Source organism: Podarcis vaucheri (assembly GCF_965113315.1).
Source record: "Podarcis vaucheri genome assembly, chromosome: 8".
In the NCBI taxonomy this organism is placed as follows: Eukaryota; Metazoa; Chordata; class Lepidosauria; order Squamata; family Lacertidae; genus Podarcis; species Podarcis vaucheri.
In genome coordinates this window covers 16,332,098-16,359,086 of record NC_138766.1, presented here as the reverse complement: position 1 = coordinate 16,359,086, position 26,989 = coordinate 16,332,098, and the positions used below count along the sequence as shown (strand labels likewise).

The 26,989-nt window shown below is 40.0% G+C and overlaps 1 protein-coding gene across 7 annotated transcripts in view; it reads right to left on the bottom strand.

The window, feature by feature from the left end:
- The window catches only part of CTNND2 (catenin delta 2), a 529,021-nt gene that overhangs the window by 370,730 nt on the left and 131,302 nt on the right, over positions 1–26,989 (bottom strand). The window contains exon 1 of one of the 7 annotated variants that reach the window (XM_082234194.1): positions 8,712–9,036. The exons of the other annotated variants lie outside the window; for them this stretch is intronic. The gene's annotated coding sequence lies outside the window, so the exon portion shown is untranslated. Of the gene's footprint in view, positions 1–8,711; positions 9,037–26,989 lie in introns of those variants that run through there. 7 annotated transcript variants of the gene reach the window in all.

Sequence of the window (26,989 nt, the reverse complement as noted above, 5' to 3'; positions counted from 1 at the left end):
AACATGCAAACCAAGTGTTGTTACATATTCTACCTGGAATTTATATTATATTATATTATATTATATTATATTATATTATATTATATTATATTAGTGCTTCATAAATATGTGACTGAGACAATTCTCCAGGTTTATTCATCCCATGCCTATGTCCCACTGATCCTACAGGAATTTATTAATGCTTCAGACAGTAGAGGCTCTTAATCTCAGGGCTGTCATTTCGAGCCACACATTGAGCAAAAAGATCCCTGCTTTGCAAGGGGTTGGACTAGATGACCCCAGTGGTCCCTCCCAAGTCTACAATTCTATGATTCCAGGCACTATTTTTCACAGTGTGAAAAATGTGATCACTGCAGGCAGAATCAGCAAGGAAGTACCCGGAGGGGAGATCTCCACAAAGTGGTGGTGGCTGGTGGGTCAGTGGAAAAAAACAAACTAGTTGTAGCCATTGCAGGTAGGATCCCTAACTGTGTCTAACTCAGGGCTGGAGGCGATTATCTCCCAGGGCAGCAGAGAAGCCTTATAAACAGCCCTTCAGTAAACTGTTCAGCAGATTCTGAGCAACTGCTGAGTAGGGGAACTGCTTTGGGCCTAACTGTATGCCAGAACATGACTTCACCCTAAGCAGAAGACTCCCTTACGATCTGGCACTGCTTATGATCTCTTATTAACTAATTGCTGTTGTACCCCTGTGTTTTCCCTTCTAATGCTGGCAGCTCTGGAAATAAGCGCTGGGAGGAGCTTTGGAGCAAGGTCACCAACTGGCAGTGAAGGCTTAGGCCATCCCTGCCCACACCATGGCCCTGATCCAGTTGCCCTGGCTGCTTTTTAAGAAGGAAAAGAAGAAGACAAAGGGTTCCAACCACATAATTCCTACATAGTATTTATAGTATTTATTCTGGCTCTCTCTCTCTCTCTCTCTCTCTCTCTCTCTCTCTCTCTCTCTCTCTCTCATGCTGTTCCTTAAGCACATTTTTATAGTTTTCTGCTTGAAATTGCTAGCACCTCTGTATCAAGAACAAAGTTTAAAGGGATTTGAGGCAAAACAAATTCACTGAGCAGTGAAATATTATTATGCAGGTGATTCAACAATGTGTGACATATTATCTTTTCCTTACATTCAAGTAGACGCAACAGTTTATTCAACATTTTAAAAATGAATAATCTGTTTTTTAAAAAAAAATAATCAAGTGTTGCAACTTTTTTGGGGGGGGAGGGGGTGGATTTCCAGCATCTAAAGCATTTCAGAATATTCCAACAATACTTTCCCTAAGTACTATAAAATCTGAAACAACTTGCTAAAAAATGTCTTAAAATTCTGTAGCTTTTATTCATAAGAGCTTGGAGGGTGGGTTGCATAATTTATCTGCATTTGGGATCATTTTCTTTCAATCCTGCAAGAGTTGCTGATTTATTTCTAATGTAATGTATGTAGATTTAAACAACAGCCCCCACCCCTCTTTTTTGCCACACACACACACACACACACAGCATCTTTGGTGGATTGTGACGTAGAATCATAGAATTGAAGAGTTGGAAGGGATCTCAAGGATCATCTAGTCCAATCAGTGACAACAGGTTCCTTTCAAAACTGCATCAACATAAACATGGTCATTTGAACCTTATGTCAGCACACTAAGGAAACCTCAAATTATATTTTCTGTCATTGGATCTGCACAGACCATGCATAGCACTAGATCTGACCCGTAGACTTTGGAGATAAGGTGATGGTTAGAAACAGATGCAAAACAGAACACCAGCCCATTCCCCTAAGGTAAGAACAATGGTTATGAAAGGCAGTTATGAACATGTTTCTTTAAAAAAAATAAAAAATCAGTTTTATCCAGTGCTTTTTTTCCTGGAGGGTACGCAGCGGTAGGCAAACCTCTAAACATTTTGTGAATCTAAGTTTGGCCTCATTGAGGTGCAGTTTGATTGACGTTGGAGAGAGACTGAGCAGAGAAATAAGACCAAGGGTACATATTGATATAGGAATGTATTAGATAAAATGTAAAGAAATATACAATAAGAAGAGTACATTCATTTGTAAAAAAAGGAATATACAACGGGATAGACAGGAAGTCCAAAGTGCTGGTACATACCGTATATGATTTTGGAATAGTTTTTTGTCCTCGTTTCTTTTCTTTAGGTATATAAACTAGGTATATAAACTTTGTATACATGCTGAAAATTATATTATAATAAGCCTTGTGATGTAATATGATGTTTACCAATGTAACATAAGAACGTTAATAAATAAAACTAAAAAAAAAGAGGTGCAGTATTTCAACATGAGTAAGAAAATGAGAGTACCCCTAAACATTTTTTTAAAGGAAAAAAGCACTGTTTCTATCTATATAGTCAACTCAAAATTAGGTTCCATTAAGCAAATGTTTTCTATAATGGTATTGAAAGCCTCCTGTCTGCATGTTCAGCCCCTGTTTACTGGTTCCTGTTTACATGCAGTGGGGGATTAATGATAAATGGCCTCTCTAAATTATACCACTGCCAATTACTTTTTCCATGGGGGAGGGAGTGGGAAAGAGGTTTTAATAATTGATTTCCTCTCATTTTTATTTTTTTAGTAGTCCTGTTAGTTGTTCATAGCTCTCTTTTCTACTGAAAAAAGAAAATAATGAGATTGAATTAGTGCCTATGCGATTTATCAACAAAACCTTCCTGATAGCAGAAGGACTAAATTTGTGCAATAGGACTTCATTTTCCCCTCACTGTATGTTCTCCACACACCCCGCCTGCTCTGGGGAGCTGGGGGGAGGGAATGTCAGGAGTTCAGCCTACACTCGAGCAGGACCCTGGAAGACACATGCCCGACTGGCATGTTCCCTGCCTCCTGGTTGATCATTCGGGAGCTTCATAAGCTTTCTTCAGCCTGAACATCACAGCAACCAATGCCAACCAACACCGAGTCGCGCACCATGCGTAACAGACCTCAGCAACTCAGCATTTTGTCTAATCTTTATTTATATATAAACACACATGGAGCACTGCAACATGGCTCCCTTTCTCTCTAGCATCAGACAGCAAAGAGAAAAAAAGGACAATAATCCCACTTCATGGAACACAGTAACACAAACATCCTGTCTCCATCGCTTCCCACTCTGTGGAGTCAAAACATACACCGTCATGTGACAGACAACAATCCCATGACTGCAATCACGGAGCAGGAATTCTAACAGGGAAACCTAGAGCAAATTTGGCAGGGGGAGGAGGAGGCGCACAATTAGAAGAGAGGAAGCTTTTTGCACATATTGAACTTTTTGTGGATAACAGGACAACTTTGTTGGTCCTCAGCTTGGGAAGACAAACTGGTACCAAGGCCATGGAGAGGCCAATTAAGTTGACAACTCAGATAATACAAATTACTAATCCCTTGGCGATACATTGAGCAATGAGCCAAAGGATCTCCTAAAAATGCACAGAACACTAGTGCTTCAGTTGTATTTTATCACCAAAAAATGCCACTGTAAGGACATGGGATGATTACTTCGTAAACACTGGAAAACAGTGGGTTCATATCAATGCCATGTGGTTTGCTACCTCTCGCCTTACACCATGTGTGTGTACATGCCTCTGGCTCAAGCTGCGCACACATTACTGTTCACTCTGGCTCCAGCCCTGGTGTTTGGTGCAGGGTGTTTCTTTCGAAACAGGGGAAGACGTGACCTTTGCAAAATTCATACAGAATTCTGAACATCTGTATTTCGGGCTTTCATCTGTGTCTTAACGACTCTGCAGTTTTCTTCAGCTGCTGCTACTGTAACTTTACAGCTGAATTCACAATGGCAATTTTTAAATTATTAATTGTGTTATCATTTGTCAATCGAAAAAAATGTGAGCTAGATGGATCATTTGTCTCTAATGACATGGGCGGCAGTGGCTATCCAGTTTCAGACAGGGGCCTTCCCCAGTCTGACTTGGTACCTTTTGAACTCAGAGGATATGTTCTGTCCCTTTTCTATAGCCCTTCCACTTTTAATTTAGCCAGTCACAAAATTTAGCTTCACAAAACCAGACACTCTAGCGAATTCATTCCAGTATTATTCAAGTTGTCCTGAATACCAAATATTTTAATTCAGGGTATTACACCCCATTAGAGAGATTTGTGGCCTCTTTTTTGCTCATCTTTTTGGTGAGGTGGGTGGGGTGAGTTAGATATCGGTTTTTATTTTTTGTAGGCCACTCTGGGTCACCACAACAATGAGAGAATCCCACAAATTTCTCCAAATGGAAATAAATCAGGACCTATTATCAAACAAGGCATATTACATGGCTATGTCATTTTTAATTTTTGCTGTTGCTGCTTTGCCTTAGGTATCTTCAAATACAGACTGTAGAAAGATGATATAGTATTATTGGTGCCAGCCGCTCACACCAAAATAAGCAAAAGTTTATTTGCTTTAAATCAAATGCTGTTCTATGGCTTGGAACAATAAGATGAATGCATCACCCCTTCAATAAGTGGCTTTCCAAATGTTCATGAACAAGCCACAAAAAATTCTCAAAAGTTCAGTTGCATATATTAATAAATATATTAACAGCTTCAAGTAATTCTGGTTGATGGAAATGACACCTTATATTAGAATTTAGTTTGTGTTCCGCAAAGATCCCTGAGGGGGGTCAATCTAGGAAAAGCTGAAATTATTTGAACTTCCACCCAACTTCATACAGATGTTTTGCATGAGCAAGATTCCATATTTGTAATGAATTTCACGTCAGGAGAAATCTGGTGGGAACTCTATTTCAGAGGCGGTTCCGCTTATTTCTTTCGACTTTTGAAAATAAGGTAATAGTACTGACGTTAGGGGACTTATTGTACAAAAATGGCCCTCTCTCATTAATGGTGGAAAAGTAGTTCAAAGGAAAAGCAGAACAGCTCTACAAAGGAAGAAAGAAAACAATACATGGGCTTGTACTCTTTGCTGATGTTTGATGGAATAAAGGAAAGCTTAAGTTACTTCTGTGAACACACACACACACACAGAGCAAGAGACAGAGCACAAACTTCTGTTTCAGATCATGTTAAAAGTCGCTGTTCCTATCAGCTTTAATGAGATCAAAGTTTATCCCATTATACACTCCTACAAACACAAGAAGACTTAATCTGAACTTCTGCCCCCTAAAATCAATGACATTTTACCAGCAACAACTTTGGCAGAATTTATATGTTAACTTTAGAACTATAGTTTCCACATTTCAGTGTAGGAAATCAATAATTTGCCCTATTGTGCTGCATTTTGGACAATTTCAATGTTAATGAAATCCCTTTTTTTCAGGGGGGCTGGTGTCCTTCGCATGGTTGAAGTTGCACTCAACATATGGGGTTCTGCTACATGAAAACAAGAATGCAAGAATGCATTTCATTCACTCCTCTGTTGAGGTAACAACTGTGATGCAAGGTTAACATCAAATGTTGGGTCCATGGAATCTTATGCAAAGAACCATTTAATGTGTTTAGTAACACGTTTTAAAAGCATCAGCATTTGGTAGCTACTTCCCAAACGGAACAGAACCCACAAACTACAAGTACTTATTTTGGCACAGAACTACATTAGGAAGCTCACTTTAAGCAAAAGCGTAGATTTGCTCTATGTTCACATTAAAACAAAAACAAAAACGGAATAAGTTTAAGTATCAAAACATCCCTTGGGTGGGATTCACCTCATAAGCCCCATCCGCAGAAGTCATGCACAAGGACTTCTGCTTGTGCAACAGGGCTTTTCCTGATCTCCTCCCCCGACACCCCAGAATTGGCTCAGAGGGTCAGCAAAACCCCCAGAGTAGCATGAGGAGAGAGGAGAAGGAGGTATCATTCTGTTTAGCAAACTGAAATGCTTGTGCTGGTTCAACCTAAGTGTGATATTGAATTCCACCCTATGTCCACATTATTATGTCACAAACTCTCCCCTACAGTAAAGGTAAAGGGACCACTGAATCTGGGGTTGCGGTGCTCATCTTGCTTTACTGGCTGAGGGAGCTGGCGTTCGTCTGCAGACAGCTTCCGGGTCATGTGGCCAGCATGACTAAGCCACTTCTGGCAAAGCAAAGCAGTGCAAGGAAATGCCGTTTACCTTCCCGCCAGAGTGGTACCTATTTATCTACTTGCTCGTACTTTCGAACTGCTAAGTTGGCAGGAGCAGGGATCGAGCAACGGGAGCTCACCTCGTCACAGGGATTCAAACTGCTGACCTTCTGATCAGCAAGCCCTAGGCTCTGTGGTTTAGACCACAGCGCCACCAGCATAGTCTACAGTAGTGACCGGCAATTTAGGTCCAGGGCCTTCCTAAGGTCACAAGGGGCTTTTCAATTGCTCTTCAGCATAACCTCCAATCTCAGGACCCTCTACAAGTTCTATAGCCTCCTCCTATCACTATTTGTTTTCTCATGAGACACAAGGAAGTTTGGTAAACAGATAAGTTGAATTTTACCACACAGCTAAGTTGTATTATGGCAGACACTAGACCTGTTGCAAATGGAGGACAGAAAGATGGACAGGGCTCTTTGCCGCTTCCCTCTATGTAGAATTATTTTCATGTGCAATTTAGCTATTTGTTCCCATTTGCCTGCAGTGGTTCATAGGTACCAGGGCACTCTTGGCATATTGTTCAGTCACACCATGGTGGAGGAAGTAAACAAAGGGCTTAGCAACCCATGTAGCAGGGTGGAGTTGCAGAGCCACCCTACTGACACAGGCATCAATGCAGCTTACCTGGATAAGTAAGTGCACCAGTGTGCTCACACAGTCCAAACACCACAACCACCATGCTCTATCCTGGCCCTGATGAGAGAGTAAATCTTTTTCCACAAGCTACAGCACTGGCAGTCACAGTTCTTGCTTTATTCAACATGTAACACATACTAACAATTAAGTTGCTAACTGGAGAAACATAGTAACTCATCTAAATGGTGCTAGCAACATGACTACAGGTAGTTTTAAATTAGGGATGTGACTACTGTTTCAAATCAAGGACATTTCAGGTTCTCCTTTCAAAATGCACAACCACCAACTCAATTCATTTCAACATCCATGAAGCAAGCGCTACATTACAACACACATGCCATTGTTTTGCTGTCCAAGAAACAAACACATGAGTGTTATAAAATTAGTTGGGTATGCCCATTAATACCAGTCAAATGTGGAGAAAAAAATTAACTTATTGGTCCTAAAGTAGATTTTAAGAAAGCTTGGACTGACTGAAAACACTTGTAAAATACGGAACTCTTAATATTTCAATTACATTATCCACAGATAAAGAGATTTTACAATCATAATATGATTAATGCCACTTCATTGTAATTTTAAGAGCTGGAAAACCTCTCTGAGTATTCTTTTCATGTTTAATATTGAAATGCAAATAAAACATTTAGCATAGGATTAAGCAGCTAACCCTTGCTGATATCAATAACCCCACTGAAATTAATTAACATGACTAAGTTAGTTTCATTTACTTCAGCAGGTCTACCCCGAGTAAAATTTAGTTGTAAAGTATTTTTCATAATATATAATCACTCTGTAAAATAATACAACAGATTACTATGGTTTTTTAAAATGTCTTTCACAAAAGGCGTTGGCTTAAATTGATGGTTCTTCCTTTGCTGCATAATCAAGAATGCCAAGGGGTTTAATGGGAGTTGGTTTTGTATTGAAATCCAGGCACTGGGAAGAGGCCATTAAATTAAATCCCTTCTTTAAAAAGGTATACAGATTAGAGTTCTGAGTAAAACTTGAAAAGAAAGGCAGCCATGAGTATTTCAGGCATATTCAGCTACTGGCATCAATTCATTTATTTAATTTGCTGAGCAGTCACTCACAGCCTTCTTTGGCTCTGGCATTACATAGCAGTTCATCCATGACATTATAATCATATGTTATAGTCTGTAAATGTCCATTATGTGTTTTTTTTATTTTATATTAGTTAGATTTTTCTGACTTCAAAGTTAATAGTTTAGGACCTCATTTTGATTACATATAAAGTACACAATGCATTTCTACCTACATAACACTAACACAGAAATTAGACATTTATCAACACAAAAAAAAATAAATTGAAATTCATGGGCGAAAATGCAAAGCAACAGGTTTCTACCTCAAAATAGCAACAGGATCACTTATTACCAAAGAGAGCAACTGTGGAAATATATTTTGAACATGGAACATATTTGCTGTCTTTGCCTTAATCCAAATGGTCTTTTGATTTTCTTAGAATATTTGAAACAAGCAAAACAGAAGCCATTAGTTAAAACATCATTGTTAGAGTGGTGGTGGAGATATATGACCAAAGGATTAAAACAACTTTAGTTAAAATATAACTTTCCCCTCTCTTTTTCTATACCCCCGTAATCATAATATTGTTTTAACAGTGCATTAATGAACAGAGGGGAAAATGGAGCATAAAGCCCAGTTACTTAAAGATGCTTCAAATTGCGGATGAGTTAAAACTAGATAAATTTGCAATCCTGCCTTAACAAAGTGAATGTTAATATTTTGGTAGTAGGTTTTAGAATCATTTTCTTTTTTTAAAAAAGATCATGCATAACTATCATCCACAAGAGCAGGCTGATTTTTCCCCCCTTAACATATTACAGCAGTAAAACTTTCACAAAACAGCTCTGCAAAACTTTAATAAAAACCTTATAAACAAACCAGTAGAGCAAGAAAAATACAGTATAAATTTAGCTCTCTTTTCTTTTACCTTTGTCACACACTTTGCAAACAAATATTTCTCAGTCGCTTCAAAAAAATAAAAATTCAGCAGTCCAAGCAAGCAAACCCAGTAAACAAAGCTGAAGGGTGAGTTTTGCTTTCTCCCACGGTAGCAGTACTTCCAGCAGGTCTAGTCATTTCTTATCTTTCATCATTTGTAAAAGTTAACATATATGGTTTTAAATCCTGAATGTCAGCAACCATCCTAGTAGCACAAACCAGCTACCACCTCCTTTGGTTTGTAAGCATGCAAGAAGCTGCAGAAAAATAAAGGGCAAAAAGGATGTAAAATACGGAGATACTTCAAGACCCAGTGGCTGCAGCCTTAAAAAAAAAAGAATTAAATTCAGTCAGGCACAAAGGTCTCCATGGCAACTGTGAACAGAGCCCTCCCCTCTGCTATTATTTATGCAACATTTCACCACAAAAGGACCTTCCCATTAGCCTAACGGGAGCCCCCAAAGCTCTTTCTCCCCTGTAATCACATCCTCTCAATTTATTTAGACCCCCAAAATAAAAACTATATGACCTTTGGTTGTGGTAAAATACATTCAGTTACCCACTTAGTGCTCAATCTTCCCAGATAAAAAGTGCACTTTGAACCTTGCATAGAGTTTATATTTAATGCCATTTCTGATTTTGAAATTCAAGATGCCCATTTCACAAAGAAGCTGTATATTTTAATGTGTTTCATTCTGCTGCACCACAACTACATGTGGTTAGAAAGTAAACCCTTGAAGAAAATCAAGCTCAGGTATCAGTATGCAGTATTCTGGTAGCTAATTTCATACCTACTTATTCTTGCTGCTGGCATGTGAAACAATGACACTTAATTTTATCTACCTTTATTATTATTCGGGGGCCAGGGAGGAATTTGCCTGCAGACAAATTGGGCCAGGCTAGGGTTTTTGCCTGGGGATGCAGGTGGCACTGTGGCAGTTCGAATACCAGCGACGGGGTGAGCTCCCATTGCTCGGTCCCTGCTCCTGCCAACCAAGCAGTTCGAAAGCACATCAAAGTGCAAGTAGATAAATATTTATCTACAGTGGTACCTCACAAGATGAATGCCTCACAAGACGGAAAACTCGCAAAACGAAAGGGTTTTTTGTTTTTTGAGCTGCTTCGGAAGACGATTTTCCCTATGGGCTTGCTTCGCAAGACGGAAACGTCTTGCAAGGTTGTTTCCTTTTTCTTAACACCGTTAATACAGTTGCGACTTGACTTCGAGGAGCAACTCATAGCATGCGGTGTGGTAGCCTTTTTTGAGGTTTTTGAAGACTTTGGTGATTTTTGAAGCTTTTCCAAAACTTTTCCGACACTGTGCTTCACAAGACGAAAAAAATTGCAAGACGACAAAACTTGCGGAATGAATTAATTTCGTCTTGCGAGGCTCCACTGTACTTGCACTTTGATGTGCTTTCAAACTGCTAGGTTTGCAGGAGCAGGGACCGAGCAACGGAAGCTCACCCCATCGCAGGGATTCGAACTGCTGACCTTCTGATCGGCAAGTCCTAACCTCTGTGGTTTTAACCCACAGCGCCACAGTGCCTATGTGAAAGGCTACCTGCATCTGTGCTCAGTAAAGTTGTGGCCACTTTGATCCCAAGATGATGCTCCTGAGCTCGCAAATGCAATAATGGTTTCCCACTGCTTTAGAGCTGATTTGAATTATCTGCAATGCATATCTGACCTGCATTTCAGTTGCACAGTCTCCAGATGGGAATGTGTGTCAATATAAAGTTGCAGCATGACTCGTGCTCAGTGGGCCAAATTAGTCTGTATAGCTTGAGAAGGAAAAAGATATTGTGAACATCTGAGCAGGGGAAATCACACAAGTGAGCACTCGTCTACTCCAGTGTTGTGAGCACAGGCATGCTCACCTTGATAGTTCAAGCTTCTGCTTCCTTTTTCACCTGCCCAAAGGTTTAAAAGCAAAACAGAACAAAAACAAAAACCATACACTGGGATACAGGAAGGTGGGAATGTATCTAACGCCCAGTGGATAATGTTTTCTTCCCAAGGGCTGCAACTGGGACTGTAAGACTCAGAATTCCCAATTGAAAACCAACATTCCATTTCTGCTGAAGAGAAGGTCCTTCGATTCAGCGCCCCCTCCTCCATCTGCAGTCTCCACCACACCACCTTCCATGCTATTTCAGATGGTTCTGCAGCCCTCTGGTGATGACTTGGGGGAAGCACAGGAGGGAACCTAGAAGCCACAACCTAAAAAGCACCATATTTTATATACCCATGGGACTCTGGATCCAACCCACCCAATGACTGTCCATTTGAGAAACTTGAGATGGGCTAGTACTGCTGTTAAGATCATGAACTACAGTCTGAAAGACCACAACTCAAGTTGGCAATCCAGTATTTTTCTGTCTCCCTCCAGCTTCCTTCTCACTCATCATCTCCACTATCTTTAATACTAGGATAACAACTTCGTCTTAAATTATTAGCGTATGAGAAATACTGCATTCATCTCACTTTTACGGTAGTCTGCAGGGAAGAGCACTACAACAACAAGAACGAAGATAATGATGATTCTGGAAATGAGAGCACAGGATGCAACCATGTTGCTGGGGCCACATTGAGCTCCAAGGGGGAGGAAAGTTTTATTTATTTATTTAGAAAACCCCACTTATTAAGGCTCTGAAATTTTCTAAGTGCTGTGCAGATATTAAAATATCTGGCTACCCTGATAAAACAAATAAAATTACCGTAGTACATTCCCATTCCACCTTTCTTTCAGTATTACACACACACACACACAGAGAGAGAGAGAGAGAGAGAGAGAGAGTATTATGGGTACTCTCCCAGGCTTGCACCTGATTTGCTGCAACAAGGTGCCTTCAAACTTTGCCTCAGGATAAAGCTACATTTTCATACAATGGCTCAACTTTGGTTGCCTGCAATATCATCATTAATAGTGGAGCACTGCAAAACTGAAGACAAAGAAAATGCACATCTTTCTCTGAATGATTAAATAAACACTCTATGATGCTTTGTTGGTGCTTGCAGCCACTGGTACATGCATATATTACAATAGGAGGTTCTGTTGTCTGCAGAAAAAAATGCTGACCCAACCTTTGACAACCCATATAGCCATATTTTCTGTGGGAGACATAAGGAGCAGTAATAATGGTTGCCTCATAAATGAAAAGTGACTCTGTATGCATAGTCTATAATTACTTTAGTGCAAAAGCAGCTTTTATGCACCCTTAACATTCATTCATGTTGCTGGTACAGTGTAATATACAAAGATTGAAATCCAGCATTAGCAAATCTGCAAAGAAAAAATGAATACGTTTTAAAATAGACTTTTATCTTATATAAGATAATATTGCTTTTACATTCATCGCTTTTCTTTATGTATGAAATGACAAGATGTCTCTGTAACCACAGTTTAAGTTAATGGCTTGCTCCAGAGATTAATTTTACCTTTGGAGATATGCTGTTACTTCATGTGAAGAAAGTAATGTAAAATCTGGTGACAGAGCATGAAAAATGTACTTTCGATGAACTGATGTCCATATGAATCTGCTTAACATATCTTTGCCCTCAAATCTCAAGATACCATGTGCAGGCCTCAACAATGATCACTAGCATCCATCAAACCCTCCCCTCAGTCTGTCAATAAACCAATGTCAATTATGGTTTGGCGCTACAATGGGTCGCTCACCTACCCATTCTTTATCTTATGCTTCCACTTTACAGGGGTGTCTTTTTAAATTTTATTCGCAATTATACACTAAACCAAAATATGTTGCCCATGAGGATATGCAGTCTTTCTTAAATAAAACAAACCTACCCCACCTAGATGGTCTACAAAAGCAAATGTTATTAGCACCAATATCAGAGACAGAAGTTAAACAAACTATCCTTAAAATGACAAGTGGCAAAACACCAGGATTGGATGGATTCCCTACTGAATGGTATAAAACACATATAGATTTATTGCTACCAAAATTCCGTCAATTGTATGATGAGATGCTTGATAAAGGTATTTTATCAACAATATTTAACCAAGCTTAGATCACAGTTATTCCCAAACCAGACAAGGATCACACGAAATGTGAAAATTATCACCCTATATTCTTGATTAATGTTGATACAAAAATTTTAACATCAACACTAGCAAAATAGAATCCAACAGGTAATTGTGGCGGTACTCGAGAGGGATCAGACTGGCTTTATAAAAACAAGACAGGCTGCAGATAAAATTAGATCAGTGGTATATTTGGTTGACTTAAAAAAAGACCAGTTTGTAATCATATAATTAGATACTGAAAAGGCCTTTGATAAAATTTATAAACTGTATATGGAGTTAGCTTTAATCAAATTTAGATTTCCCTTGAAGTTTATAAAATGGATCAAAGTAATGTACAAGGCACCCATATGTAGAGTCAATGTGAATGGTATTATGTCTACCACCTTTCCGTTGGCTCAAGGAATTAGACAAGGATGGCCACTCTCACCCTTGCTTTTTAATATTTGTTTAGATGGCTAGCACTATTAGACAACATTGCAAGATTCACGGAGCAGTTCATAATTCAGTTGAACATAAGCTTTATTTGCAGACAATATACTTTTGTTTATTTCAGAACCTCAGACTAATACACATATTGATGCAATTGATAGACGCTTTTGGTAAAATATCAGATTTGGACTGTTAATTGGTCCAAATCAGAACTGATGCCAAAAGGTCAAAATTTGATTACACACTCATTCAAAGAAAATCAATTTTGGGTTTTTTTCCCAAATCTAATAAATATCTAGGGGTGTTAATATCAGCAGATATAATACAGTTAATTACAGTTAATATGAATAAATTAATAAAAGGTTTCTTCAGATATCGATAGGTAGGAGTCATTGAACCTTACCCTTTGGGAAAGAGTGAATGCTCTTAAAATGAAAATTATTCCCAGATCCCATTTATATCCTGAGAGGACTTCCAGTTTTTATATCTGGATCATATTTTCAAAAGATAAACTCATTGTTTAGGAAATGTCTTTGGGGCTCAGCAACACCAAGAAAATCCTTGCAGAGAATGCAGCTACAAATTAAAGAAGGCGGTTTCAGAATCCCAAATTTGGAATTGTATCTCTATGCTTACTTATTGTCAAATACTAAATATTGGAATCCTACTGTTGGCCCCAATTTTTCGATGTGGGCAACCCTATAATATATGTACATAGCACCTCTGGTTGGTTGGACAGTATTAGGACCGAAATATTTGAACTCTCAGGTGACTCTGGAAGCAATTAAATCACTTAGAAGCATAAGGAATAAAAACAATTTTGATCCATTTTCACATGCTAAACTTACTCTATGGGGAAACCCCACACTAAGAATTGCAAAAAAAGATGGTGATATGAAAAAATTGGGTCGAAGCAAGTGCATTGACATTGGACCAACTGATAAATGGGGGAAATGAATTTTATACTTTTGCTGTTCTGAAACAAAAATATCATCTATCAGATGCAGCCCAATGACAATATATTCAATTACAACATCTCCTAGCAAGTGTGTTTGGGCTGTCAGCCCTTTCAGCTTCTGAGATACCTGAGATATTGGAGAAATTGGACAACTCATTCAAAAATAAAAAGCCAGCAATTACTTTTTATAGATATCTATTAACAATACACAAGTTCAATATGCAGACTGTAAGAGATGATTGGAAAAAAGAATTGGAACTTTGGTTATTACCCAGACAGTGGGAAAATGTATTAGCTTCAATGCCTAAAGTGTCATTAGATTTAAAATTAAGACTAATACAACAGAAAATAATATTTAGAGTTTATTGGACTCCTTTACGCTTGTATAAAAAAGGGTTAGCTAAGATAGCTCAGTGTTGGAGATGTCGCAAGGAGAATGCCTCTCTGAAACACATGTTTGTGCAGTGTTCTTTACTTAACAAGTTTTGGAAGAAAATGCTCGACAGTGTAACTATGACTCTGCAGAAAAAGTTAAATCTTTCAGCAGAGAATGTTTTATAGAACTATATGCCTGCAGTATGGAAATGGGTTTTCTGTGCCCTAATGGTGGTCAAGAGATTGATATTGAGGAACTGGAAAAATAAATATATAATACCCTTCAATCAATGGACTGACAATATGACATCCCTGGCAATTTATGAATGGACTGCTTATAGGCACAGACTCTGTATGGATAAATACGATATATGGAATGAGTTTATACAAAATGTAGTAGGCTATTAGCATTTACATAAGCACTATGACAATAACACTATACCAATTTATACAAGAATGCAATGGGTTTTTTCTAGGAGGACGCATACCCCTAAACTTTTTGTGAATCTTTGTACTTTTGTCCATTTACTGTATTTATTTTTCCCGATTTGAACTATAAAATGGTGATTTTTCTTGAGTCAAAATGAGAGCACCTCTAAACATTTTTTTAGGAAAAAAGCACTGCAAGAATGTATGGGAATATTGTATGTTGCCTTTTCTTTTGTGCATATTTTCGCTTTTATATATATCATCGTCATTGTTGTTTTTCTCCCTCTCCCTTTTTTTTGGTATCACTATATTTTTTTCCAATGAAATTTTATTTATTGATTGATTGATTTTATATACCACCCTACACCCGGAAGTCTCAGGGCGGGACACAGAAATCACCTTAATGAAATATAAATATTAAAAAACAGGGGTGTCTTAGGTAATGGAATAAATTCCCAAAGCAGAAAGGTCAGCAGTACTATTCCTTAATTCAGTGTATCACCAAGAGGCAAATGACATAAAGGTAGGTGATCTGGAAAAATCAGAATGGAATCAGATCTGCTTAGATGTAAGCATGGGTAAACAATACACCAGGGATGATCAACTTCCCCATAAAGGTAAAGGTAAAGGTAAAGGTAAAGGGACCACTGACCATTAGGTCCAGTCGTGGCCAACTCTGGGGTTACGGCGCTCATCTCGCTTTATTGGCTGAGGGAGCCGGCGTACAGCTTCCGGGTCATGTGGCCAGCATGACTAAGCCGCTTCTGACGAACCAGAGCAGCACACGGAAACGCCGTTTACCTTCCCGCCGGAGCGGTACCTACCATATTTATCTACTTGCACTTTGACATGCTTTTGAACTGCTAGGTGGGCAGGAGCAGGGACCGAGCAACGGGAGCTCACCCCGTTGCAGGGATTCGAACCGCTGACCTTCTGATCAGCAAGTCCTAGGCTCTGTGGTTTAACCCACAGCACCACCCACGTCCCAACTTCCCCATATTTGGGGTCAAAATTATTTTTCAATTAGTGGACTATGGGCAGGAAACATACTTTGTTGTAGTCAACCCACATATGTTGCTGGGCACCATAATATAGCATGGTGCTATCTAGCAACTGGTTTGCACATAATGCTAAGCCAAACCATGGCTTTGTATGATCACATGAGTTTAAGGGTTTCTAGAGAGGAAGTAGTGGCTGCAGTAGTCCTGCCCCAACCCTCCTCCTCCTGTAACAAGTCATGGTGTGTCTCCAAACCATAATCTGTAAACTCAAGAAGAAAACTTGGTTGCAGCTCATGGTTTGCCAGGATTGAGCCAAAGGACATACACAGCTTCAGACAAAACGCTAAGCCAAGTGATGGCTTAGCTCACAGCAACACAGGAGCAGAATCAGAGAAGGAGCCAAGTGCCCAGGATATCCTCTCTGGGAATGTGTGTGTTTGCACTAAACTATAGTTTCGCTAAGCATTAAGTGCAAGCCTGCTCTAGCAATAAGGGCTTCATAAACTTTTCTCAGCAACCAAACCTAAAATGAATGTTGCTGAGTGAATGCCACTCCCTCTGCCTTTCCTACCCCTTTTAATACTGTGAGGCTGTAAGGAGGTGTTAGGAATGGCTGCCGTTTAATTCCTGTGACGCCCTTCACCTGCCCCCAATCTGCATCCTTCTGAACAGTTCACAACCTTGTTTCCTTTCTCTTCAAGATTGCATTGCTGCTTCTGTAAAGAGGAACAACACGGAGCAGGTGAATGATGCAGCTCTTTCTACATGTAACAGTGTAAACAGACCCTAGAAAGAGGTGTTGCAGGCATCGGAAGAAAGCTTATAATCTATCCAAATGGTTTCTCTTATCACATATTACCGAAGCAGCATGATACCACCCATAACAAAGTGTCTCACATGCCACTTTAATAAAACATGAACAAGATCATAGTTAAAATGTAAAAGCACTTTGACTCACTATAAATAATGATAGGTGGAAATGTAAGATGCAGTTGCAGAGTGACAGTACTGGGACAGGTGAGCTATACACCTGCTACATACGTCATGTTTTAGTGATATATAAAATGATATACAGTGATATCAGAATATAGGCAGGTATTAATTTTGTTTGTACATGACATCCAACACAATGTCCTAGACTTATTTTACAAATTAGCAGGTCTCCCCTCTATACCAACAACTGCAGACACAAAAGATGCTTGGGCCTAATCAAATAAGGCTCATACATAAAAGGTGTGGCATGACTGATGCCCAAAGGACTTTTCTCTGTGGTGAGAAGGACTCATCTCACAGCAGTTAACACATGCTTTTGATTCACATCGCCCTTCATTAGTGAATGTCTAATTAAAGTGGATGCTGGACACAGTCTGGAAACAGATTTTGGTGACCTCTGCTGAGGCTATGTAGGACCTGAGACAGCTCCCAGTGTGAGCTTTCACAGAGTATGAACGTTGCGTCAATAGAATTTTAAGCATACCTAAATACCTAAATCAGGAACGCGGGTGGCGCCGTGGGTTAAACCACAGAGTCTAGGGTTAAACCACAGAGCCTAGGACTTGCCAATCAGAAGGTCGACGGTTTGAATCCCTGCAACGGGGTGAGCTCCCGTTGTTCGATCCCAGCTCCTGCCCACCTAGCAGTTCGAAAGCATATCAAAGTGAGAGTAGATAAATAGGTACCACTCCAGCGTGAAGGGAAACGCGTTTCCGTGCACTGCTCTGGTTCGCCAGAAGCGGCTTAGTCATGCTGACCACATGATCCAGAAGCTGTACGCCGGCTCCCTCGGCCAATGAAGCAAGATGAGCACCGCAACCCCAGAGTCGGCCACGACTGGACCTAATTGTCAGGGGTCACTTTACCTTTACCTTTAAATACCTAAATCAGTGGTTCTCATACTTTTTCCTCTGGGCTCACACTTTCAAAATAAACATTTGCTCAAACAGCTCCCAATATTTTTATTGATAATAAATATATCGGAAAACAAAAAGCAGCAATTCTTAGCAGTGCTTTATTGATAACATAGAACACAACTACTTTATATCATCACAGGCCATCCTGAAAGTATAAAACCTTGAAGCTACATAAGAACATGAATCAATCCCAAAATGGAATTATAAATGAGCCTCTTCCATGTGAAAATATACCAATTCTACGAGAGGTGTGAGCTTGCTTTTGCCAGGAAGTCTCATTTATACTAGGTCTAATTTGAGACAAATGAACTCTCATCCCCTCATCAGCACAAAAAAGCCTTTATCTTTTCTTATCTTTCATATCTGTCAAAGTTAAAAATCCCTGTTCACAACAACATATCGTGGAGAACTGTAGAAAAATAGCCAATTCTCTTGAAGGGAGATGTGGATACTGTATCTGGTTGTATATCCATACTACACTGAAATGTTGAAATGTTTCTTTGTTGGTCCTTGAGTCTTCCTGCCACACTTGCCACCCTCTCCTGCCACACCAGTATGGCATGCCACACCCTTTGAGAACCAGTGACCTAATTAGTGCACTGGCCTACTAACTGTACTATCTCCACCTCTTATCTGAGAGCCAGCAGGAAATTAAAAGGGACAGAGCCCTGATGTAGAGCATTGCTCTCATCTGGGTGGTCCCCAAGGGTATTCTCTCAGTTTCTTTGGGAGATTGCAGGGGGGGGGTGACAAGCTGTGGGTAATTGATGCAGGGATAGATGGATGTGTGGACTCTCAGTTCTACATCTGAGTAGCCTAAGCGTCTGGCCTCAAGTACAGAGACAGGTGACATCATAGGCTAGCAATAGACTGTTCTTCTTAGGACCAGAACCTAGGCTGGTTTGGGTTCTGCAGCATGTAATGACTGCATAAAGGTCCTCTCTGGAGTATATAGGCCTGAGTAATGAAGGAGCTTATGGTACTGATGATATAACCACAAGAATTGGAAGAACTATGTTAATTGTGCTTGTGCGCCTCATAATTGCATCATGGCCACACCACCGCATATCACTGACAGGGAAGGCAAGGCTGTTAAGGTAATGCTACAACACCTAGGAAGCCAATTATATATGTTGTCTGCCACACTCTGATTACTAACTCTGAAAATGGGTCATTTCCCCTCTTCTTTCCCAGAAAGCCCAAGATAAAACTATACATCATAACAACGGCCAGCACTCCTGCATAAAATAAGCCAAAGTGCATTTGCAGCAGAATGTTGATGGGCTGTGGGACTTATTCCTTTACACGCCTGAAGTCACCTCAGATTGGAAAAAAGAGGACATGCTGTGAAAGCCATGAATATAAGTTTGAACACAGGGAAGGTCACACATGCCTGGAACGAAGCTTCACTTAATAGTCTTCAGATTAATAGGATGATTTCCAGTGGCAACTGGAAGTATGCCAATGTTCTCTAATTTTATTTATTTATTGCATTTATAGTCCACCTTTTTCTTAAGGTGGTGAACACCACTCAAGGTGGTATACATTGTTCTCTCTCCTCCTCATTTAAAGCCCACAGAAACCCAGTGTGGCAGGGTATGAGAGGCAATGACTGGCCTAAGGCCACCCAGTGAGATTCATGGCCAAGTGGGGTTTTGTACCCTGGTCTCCCAGCTCCCAGTCCAACACTCTATACTCTACTGGCTTTCATCATGAAAATGTAGACTGAATATAATATTTGAAACTTCATACATTACATTTTAGCAAAGTTGTTTACGTAATAATTCGTAAAGTATGCATGTGACAACCATGTGCATTGTGATTGCATCTCACCAAGAAGCTGTGAATGGCGACAGTTCCTTACAGAGCACACATTTCTGGCAAAACCTAGCTTTGCTTTGAGGCAATGTGGTTTGCAGGGACACGGGTGGCGCTGTGGATTAAACCACAGAGCCTAGGACTTGCTGATCAGAAGGTTGGTGGTTTGAATCCCCGCAACGGGGTGAGCTCCTGTTGCTCGGTCCCTGTTCCTGCCAACCTAGCAGTTCGAAAGCACGTTAAAGTGCAAGTAGATAAACAGGTACCGCTTTGGCAGGAAGGTAAACGGCGTTTCCATGCGCTGCTCTGGTTTGCCAGAAGTGGCTTAGTCATGCTGGCCACATGACCCGGAAGCTGCACTCTAGCTCCCTCGGCCAATAAAGCGAGATGAGCGCCACAACCCCAGAGTCGGTCACGACTGGACCTAATGGTCAGGGGTCCCTTTACCTTTTTACCTTTTTAATGCGGTTTGCAATATGTTTATGTAGTTTTCCAACCTTCATGCCCCGCAGTATAGCCAGAAAGCTGATTTTAAAATAAATTTGTACTGAAATACAAAACATTCTAATAGATGCTTTACAACTAATGTATTTATATGATTCTTAGTTGCAAAAATTCTAAAAGCAACTGACAAGGATAAAAAGTTAAAATCATAAGGGAGCTCTCATTTGATAATGAAACACAATTGATGATTAACTTGCCGTGGGATGCACGCTGCCAATCACTATTGACGTTATAGGGCCTAACAAGTCAACACATTAGTTTTCAGTCTGTTGGTTATGCTGCATGGACGCTATAGAGTGAATGTCAATTATCGGAAGGAGTTGTGATGATTTCCATTGTTGGTAAATAGATTTTCAGGAATTTAGATACATTTTAAGGTTTGGCACTGAAATAGCTGGTGAAGAATATTCTACACCTTTGATAACCTGACTTCTGTGATTTGCTGTGATGAGAACTTTTGTGTTGATATAACAGTGTCATAATGTTCAAGTCAGAAAATTCTGTGGATCAGCTATAAAACTAAATTCAACTTTATACTGTGGTCAGCTATTTTAAAAAATAACAAAGTTTTAATTTTTGCCAAATAGACAATGTCAGAAGGCAGATGACAACATTATACAAACTATGCTCAAATGGAAATAAGATACAGCCTCACTGAAAGAATGTGGGAGGAGGTTGCAGGTCGTAGCTCTATCAGCTGCTGAATGTGCTGGCCACATCCTGCTGGCCGCACATTCTATAAAGCAAATACAAATATTTTAATTACTTTTCAGATTACAAAAAGTGCTTTAGAAATAATTTTACTATAGTCTGCAACAGTTGCCTCTAATACCCTGCCTCCAGATAGAAAATTGCAACATTTAACCCTCCTGAATCTATCATTGGTCCAGTACTACTTCACATAGAGGATATAGTAAAGGTAAAGGTAAAGGACCCCTAGACAGTTAAGTCCAGTCAAAGGTGACTATGGGGTGTGACGCTTATATTGCTTTTCAGGGCGAGGGAGCTGGCATTTGTCTACAGACAGCTTTCTGGGTCATGTGGCCAGCATGACTAAACCACTTCTGGCACAACAGGACACCACAACGGAAATCAGAGTGCATGGAAACGCCGTTTACCTCCTTGCCACAGCAGTACCTAATTATCTACTTGCACTGGTGTGCTTTCAAACTGCTGGGTTGATAGAAGCTGGGACAGAGCAACGAGAAATCACCCCGTCACACAGATTCAAACTCCCAACCTTCCGATCGGCAAGCCCAAGAGGCTCAGTGGTTTAGACCACAGCGCCACCTGCACATCCTCCAACAATTCAAGCAGTAATTTTTACCTTCTTATAAGAATGCTGTACCATCCAATACATTTTCTACACTGCTTGCTATGACTATGGCTGCCCTCTCTAGTATTCAGGAGCAAATGATAACCCTAACTAACCATCCTGAAAGGTTTTATACAGAGATATTTATAGTAATTTAACCTTTTAAAATTGCTAGCAGGCTTAGTAGCAGTAAAAAGGACCATGGTTCCCTTCCTTCATAGGCACATTAAATTTTCAGAGCTACAGTGGAAAAATAAATCAATTGAATGCATGCATATAGGCATGAATAAATGTAAATAAAAATATAAATGCCGCAGCACCTAGGTTTAAAATGTATTACCGGGTAAAAGAAATGGAATTGCTTCCATTAAATAAGTTAAAGAGAAATGAGAAGTAGTATACGAGAAGAGATAGAGGTTAAGTGGTACCAAACATTCAAGACACCAACATTTGCCTTTATATGTGTATACAGACACACACACACTCTCACACACAAACACATACACACACATGATATAATGAAATATATAATAATAATATAATTATTAGAAAATTGTGTGTTATAACAATGTATTATATAATATGATAATAGAACCAATATATACAGTGGTACCTTGCAAGACGAATCCCTCGCAAGACGAAAAACGCGCAAGATGAAAGAGTTTTTCGTTTTTTGAGTTGCTTCGCAAGACGAATTTCCCTATGGGCTTGCTTTGCAAGACGAAAAACGAAAACGTCTTGCAAGTTTGTTTCCTTTTTCTTAGAACCGTTAATACTCTATGGGAAACCGTGCTTCGCAAGACGAAAAATTCGCAAGACGAAAAAACTCGCAGAACGAATTAATTTCGTCTTGCGAGGCACCACTGTAATTATATATAAAAAGTGGATGAACACATCTTGAATGTTTCTGCTGCTCCTCTGCCATGGTTTTTGGTACAGCTGCTTTTCACTTCCTTTTTCCCCTACAAATGAGGCACTAAACCTAGCAGGGGAACATAGTAAAAAGGTAAAGGGAGCCCTGACCATTAGGTCCAGTCGTGACTGACTCTGGGGTTGCGGCGCTCATCGCTTTATTGGCCGAGGGAGCCGGCGTACAGCTTCCGGGTCATGTGGCCAGCATGACTAAGCCGCTTCTGGCGAACCAGAGCAGCGCACAGAAACACAGTTTACATTCCTGCCGGAGCGGTACCTATTTATCTACTTGCACTTTGACATGCTTTCGAACTGCTAGGTTGGCAGGAGCAGGGGCCAAGCAATGGGAGCTCACCCTGTCGCGGGAATTCGAACCACCGACCTTCTGATCAGCAAGTCCTAGGCTCTGTGGTTTAACCCACAGCGCCAAGAGAGTACCGGAGAGTATATTCTCAGGCAGCGGTACTTTATGAAGCCATAAAGATTCCTACATTGCAGAGGGTTGGACTTGATTATCCTTTTCTTCCCTCCCAACTCTTCAATTCTATGATTCTATACTAGGAATTTCTATGATCTCTTTTAGTTTTAGCAATGCTAGAGCCTTAGAAACTCCAAGACCATTTACTAGTATCATAAAAAGGTAAAGGTAAAGGGACCCCTGGCCATTAGGTCCAGTCTGACCGACTCTGGGGTTGTGGCGCTCATCTCACTTTATTGGCCGAGGGAGCCGGCATATAGCTTCCGGGTCATGTGGCCAGGATGACTAAGCCGCTTCTGGCGAACCAGAGCAGCGTACAGAAATGCCGTTTACCTTCCTGCCAGAGCGGTACCTATTTATCTACTTGCACGTGCTTTCGAACTGCTAGGTTGGCAGGAGCAGGGACTGAGCAACGGGAGCTCACCCTGTTGCAGGGATTCGAACCGCTGACCTTCTGATCGGCAAGTCCTAGGCTCTGTGGTTTAACCCACAGTGCCACCTACGTCCCAGCAGGGGAATATAGAGATTGGATAAAGAACTGAATATATTTTCTAAATCACTTACTTCCCCATTCCTGTCTCCACAGGCACAAACTTGCCCTACAGTTTTTCCACTATGTTCTCAGCTCCTTCTGGAACATATTTGCAGTAGTGAAGTAATAAACAGTCATAAATGATACTTTTCTGGGGAGAGGTGCCTTGGAATGATGAATGCACCTTTGATCTGTGCTTTAAAATCTGGAGGGTGGGTTATAGAGGCTTTCTACCCCACTCATATTCCAGAATATGCAGAGGTTGCAGCCACAGTAGTTCAGACAATCATTTCACTTTTCTACCACTCATTCCTCTAAGTTATTGCTCACATGCCAGAATGATATTTATATTCTGGTGTTTAAAAATAATTTAAAGAAACAAAAACCAGCCTATGAATGTGTCATGGTCATTTAGGGTTTTTCAGAAAAGTAATGCTTTGTCTATAAACACACCAACCCCCCCACCCCCAAATTATGACCAACACAAAAACACTTTAGGAAGAAAAAGGCACCCAGGCTAAGGGTATTCATAGCTGCAGAGGGTGCCAACAGCAATTAATTACTAAGGGGTGAAAAATACGGTAGATCATTCAGTGCAGACTAGGAGATAATTATCCAGATAAGGTCAAGGCTTACATCGTCCTAAAGTACTTTGATAACTGTTTATTAAAGCAACTAATTTCAAGTTGCATTGTGCCAGAAGCTTGAATCTTGCATACATTTATGGCAGTACAAGTAAGAGTACAACTTATGAGTTTCTCTATCACGCTTAGGAGTATACAGAACGAGGTTTTTCAGGGCCTTATGGCCTTGGAAAAATGTGTGATAATGGAAAGATCTACAGACAATAATCCAGTGATATATTCAATTGATAGCTTGTCCATGGTCCCTAAAGGAACTATATTGCTGAAATAAAGCTAGGTTTGATACCTGCTAGTCAGCTTAGTTGGTGCAGGTGGCAAATCTATTTCATATGTATAAAACATTTTATATGTATAAAAAGTGCAGCATATTAAGAAAATACGGAATATCAAAATAGAACAGCATAAATAAAAAGAAAACATTGTGCTTTGTGATTCAGATGTTATTTATTTATATTACACCCTTCATCATAAACAATCTCCTGGTGGGTCACAATAAAGCAATGTAATTATATATATTATAATCATTAATACATTAAAATAATAAATTCTAACATTCACTCACTTTCTTATCCTACAAGCTGTTACTACACTATATTTAGTCTTGTGCTCTGTTCTAAAATTATATATTAAAAAGAAAGAAGCTCTCAAATTATCCAGGAATATTTGCGCATAATCTCTCATAAACATTGTATTTCGTAGGAAAATAATTTTGCATACTTACATGCTTAATTTTCCTTGTAAATCAGCTTCACCCCTCCACTTTTAATGCCAATTTATTATAAAATTATTGAATATGGACTATAAAATATAATTAGTCCATTTACATATCCCTTTTAGAACCTTCATAACTTTCTTATATATTTAATGGACAATTACACACGCAACAGCAAAGAAATTAAGTGGCATGCCCTTGCTGTCATTTTGCTACCCCCGTAAATTAGGCATATATGGTCTGAATCTCAACATCAAAAAAACTAGGATCATGGCCACTGGTCCCATCACTTCCTGGCAAATAGAAGGGGAAGAAATGGAGGCAGTGAGAGATTTTACTTTCTTGGGCTCCATGATCACTGCAGATGGTGACAGCAGTCACGAAATTAAAAGACGCCTGCTTCTTGGGAGAAAAGCAGTGACAAACCTAGACAGCATCTTAAAAAGCAGAGACATCACCTTGCCAACAACGGCCCATATAGTTAAAGCTATGGCTTTCCCAGTAGTGATGTATGGAAGTGAGAGCTGGACCATAAAGAAGGCTGGTCGCCGAAGAATTGATGCTTTTGAATTATGGTGCTGGAGGAGACTCTTGAGAGTCCCATGGACTGCAAGAAGATCAAACCTATCCATTCTTCAGGAAATCAGCCCTGAGTGCTCACTGGAAGGACAGATCCTGAAGCTGAGGCTCCAATACTTTGGCCACCTCATGAGAAGAGAAGACTCCCTGGAAAAGACCCTGATGCTGGGAAAGATGGAGGGCACAAGGAGAAGGGGACTTCAGAGGACGAGATGGTTGGCAGTGTTCTCGAAGCTACGAACATGAATTTGACCAAGCTGCGGGAAGACAGGAGTGGCTGGTGTGCTCTGGTTCATGGGGTCATGAAGAGTCGGACACGACTAAACTACTAAACACATAACAACCCATGTTTCAGTAGACCTTGGATAAAGGAATACCAGCAACAGCAGTGCTTCTGTTAAGGAATGCCTCCCCCTTGTGACTGATTTTTCCAGTAGGAACAGCTCAACTTGAAACAGCACTCACTCCAATTTAAAGGTTGCTCTTCCCTCTTCTCTGCAGCCACTCGCTCAGAGAGACCTGCCTAAATTAAATCCAGAGGGAATAAAATAACAGAGTACCATTCAGACTCCTTATAAGATTTATTGGAGCATCTGAAATTATTAGTGCTTCCTCAAGTCTCTCTATAAATTCAGTGATGGGGCAAGAGAAGTGATAGCTCTTGCTTCTCCCCCCTTTTTTTTACAGAGGAAGAAATCTTCACCTGATCAGGAGGAGATATTAAATGATCCTCAAATGATTGATATACAGCATAGCTTCAAACCATGGGGAGATAAATCAGTAGTCAGTGTTTTATGATGAAAAAAATCAAGGTCTCTGGGGAGCCATGAAGAAAACAGCCTGAGGAATAGATATGTAAGTGCCACAGCAAACTTTGGCTCACAGGGAAATTCAGGTTGGTTCTGGGCACAGCAAAGAGGGAGGCAGACTGGATCTGGGTCAACAGCAAGGGCAAAAAGAATTACAAAGGTCAATTTAGCTGCTTTTGTAACAAACACTTGGACATAGGTCAACTGTTAGTAGTTTTGCATTGCATTGCATTTTAATTGTATTATTATTATTATTATTATTATTATTATTATTATTATTATGGCATATATTACAATGTGTCAGTATAAAGCCAGTTACTAAATAAACAAAAGTTGGGAGAAAGTCTGGCTGTTGATCATGCTGTCTTAAGATTTGCTGCATTTGCCACAGTGAACTGATTTGTTGAAGCCTGTCCTTGTTCTGCTTTCTTGCCTGAATGCACTTTTGTCATTTAGAACAATAGAACGATAATGTTGGCTAAGGATTTCCTACATACACTGGACTATATTAGCATTCATAGTCCTAAGAGGTTGTAGTCCTATGAAAGCAACACTATCAACTGGCCTGTCAGCCAGTGGCTAATGGTACTATGTAGGAAGTCAACAACAAAAACCAAACGCTCATGCAGCTGAAGCTGCTTATGTAAAGGGCAGGACAAGCATTTATGACCACAGATTCGAAGCTTACCAGAATCTTGCTTGCCTAAAGGTGTCAGGAACATGGTTTATGCTCCTGATTAAACCTCTCACATGATCTCACACCATTATCTGTCTTCATCCAATCCCACAAAACGCCCTTTGAAGCAGGTTG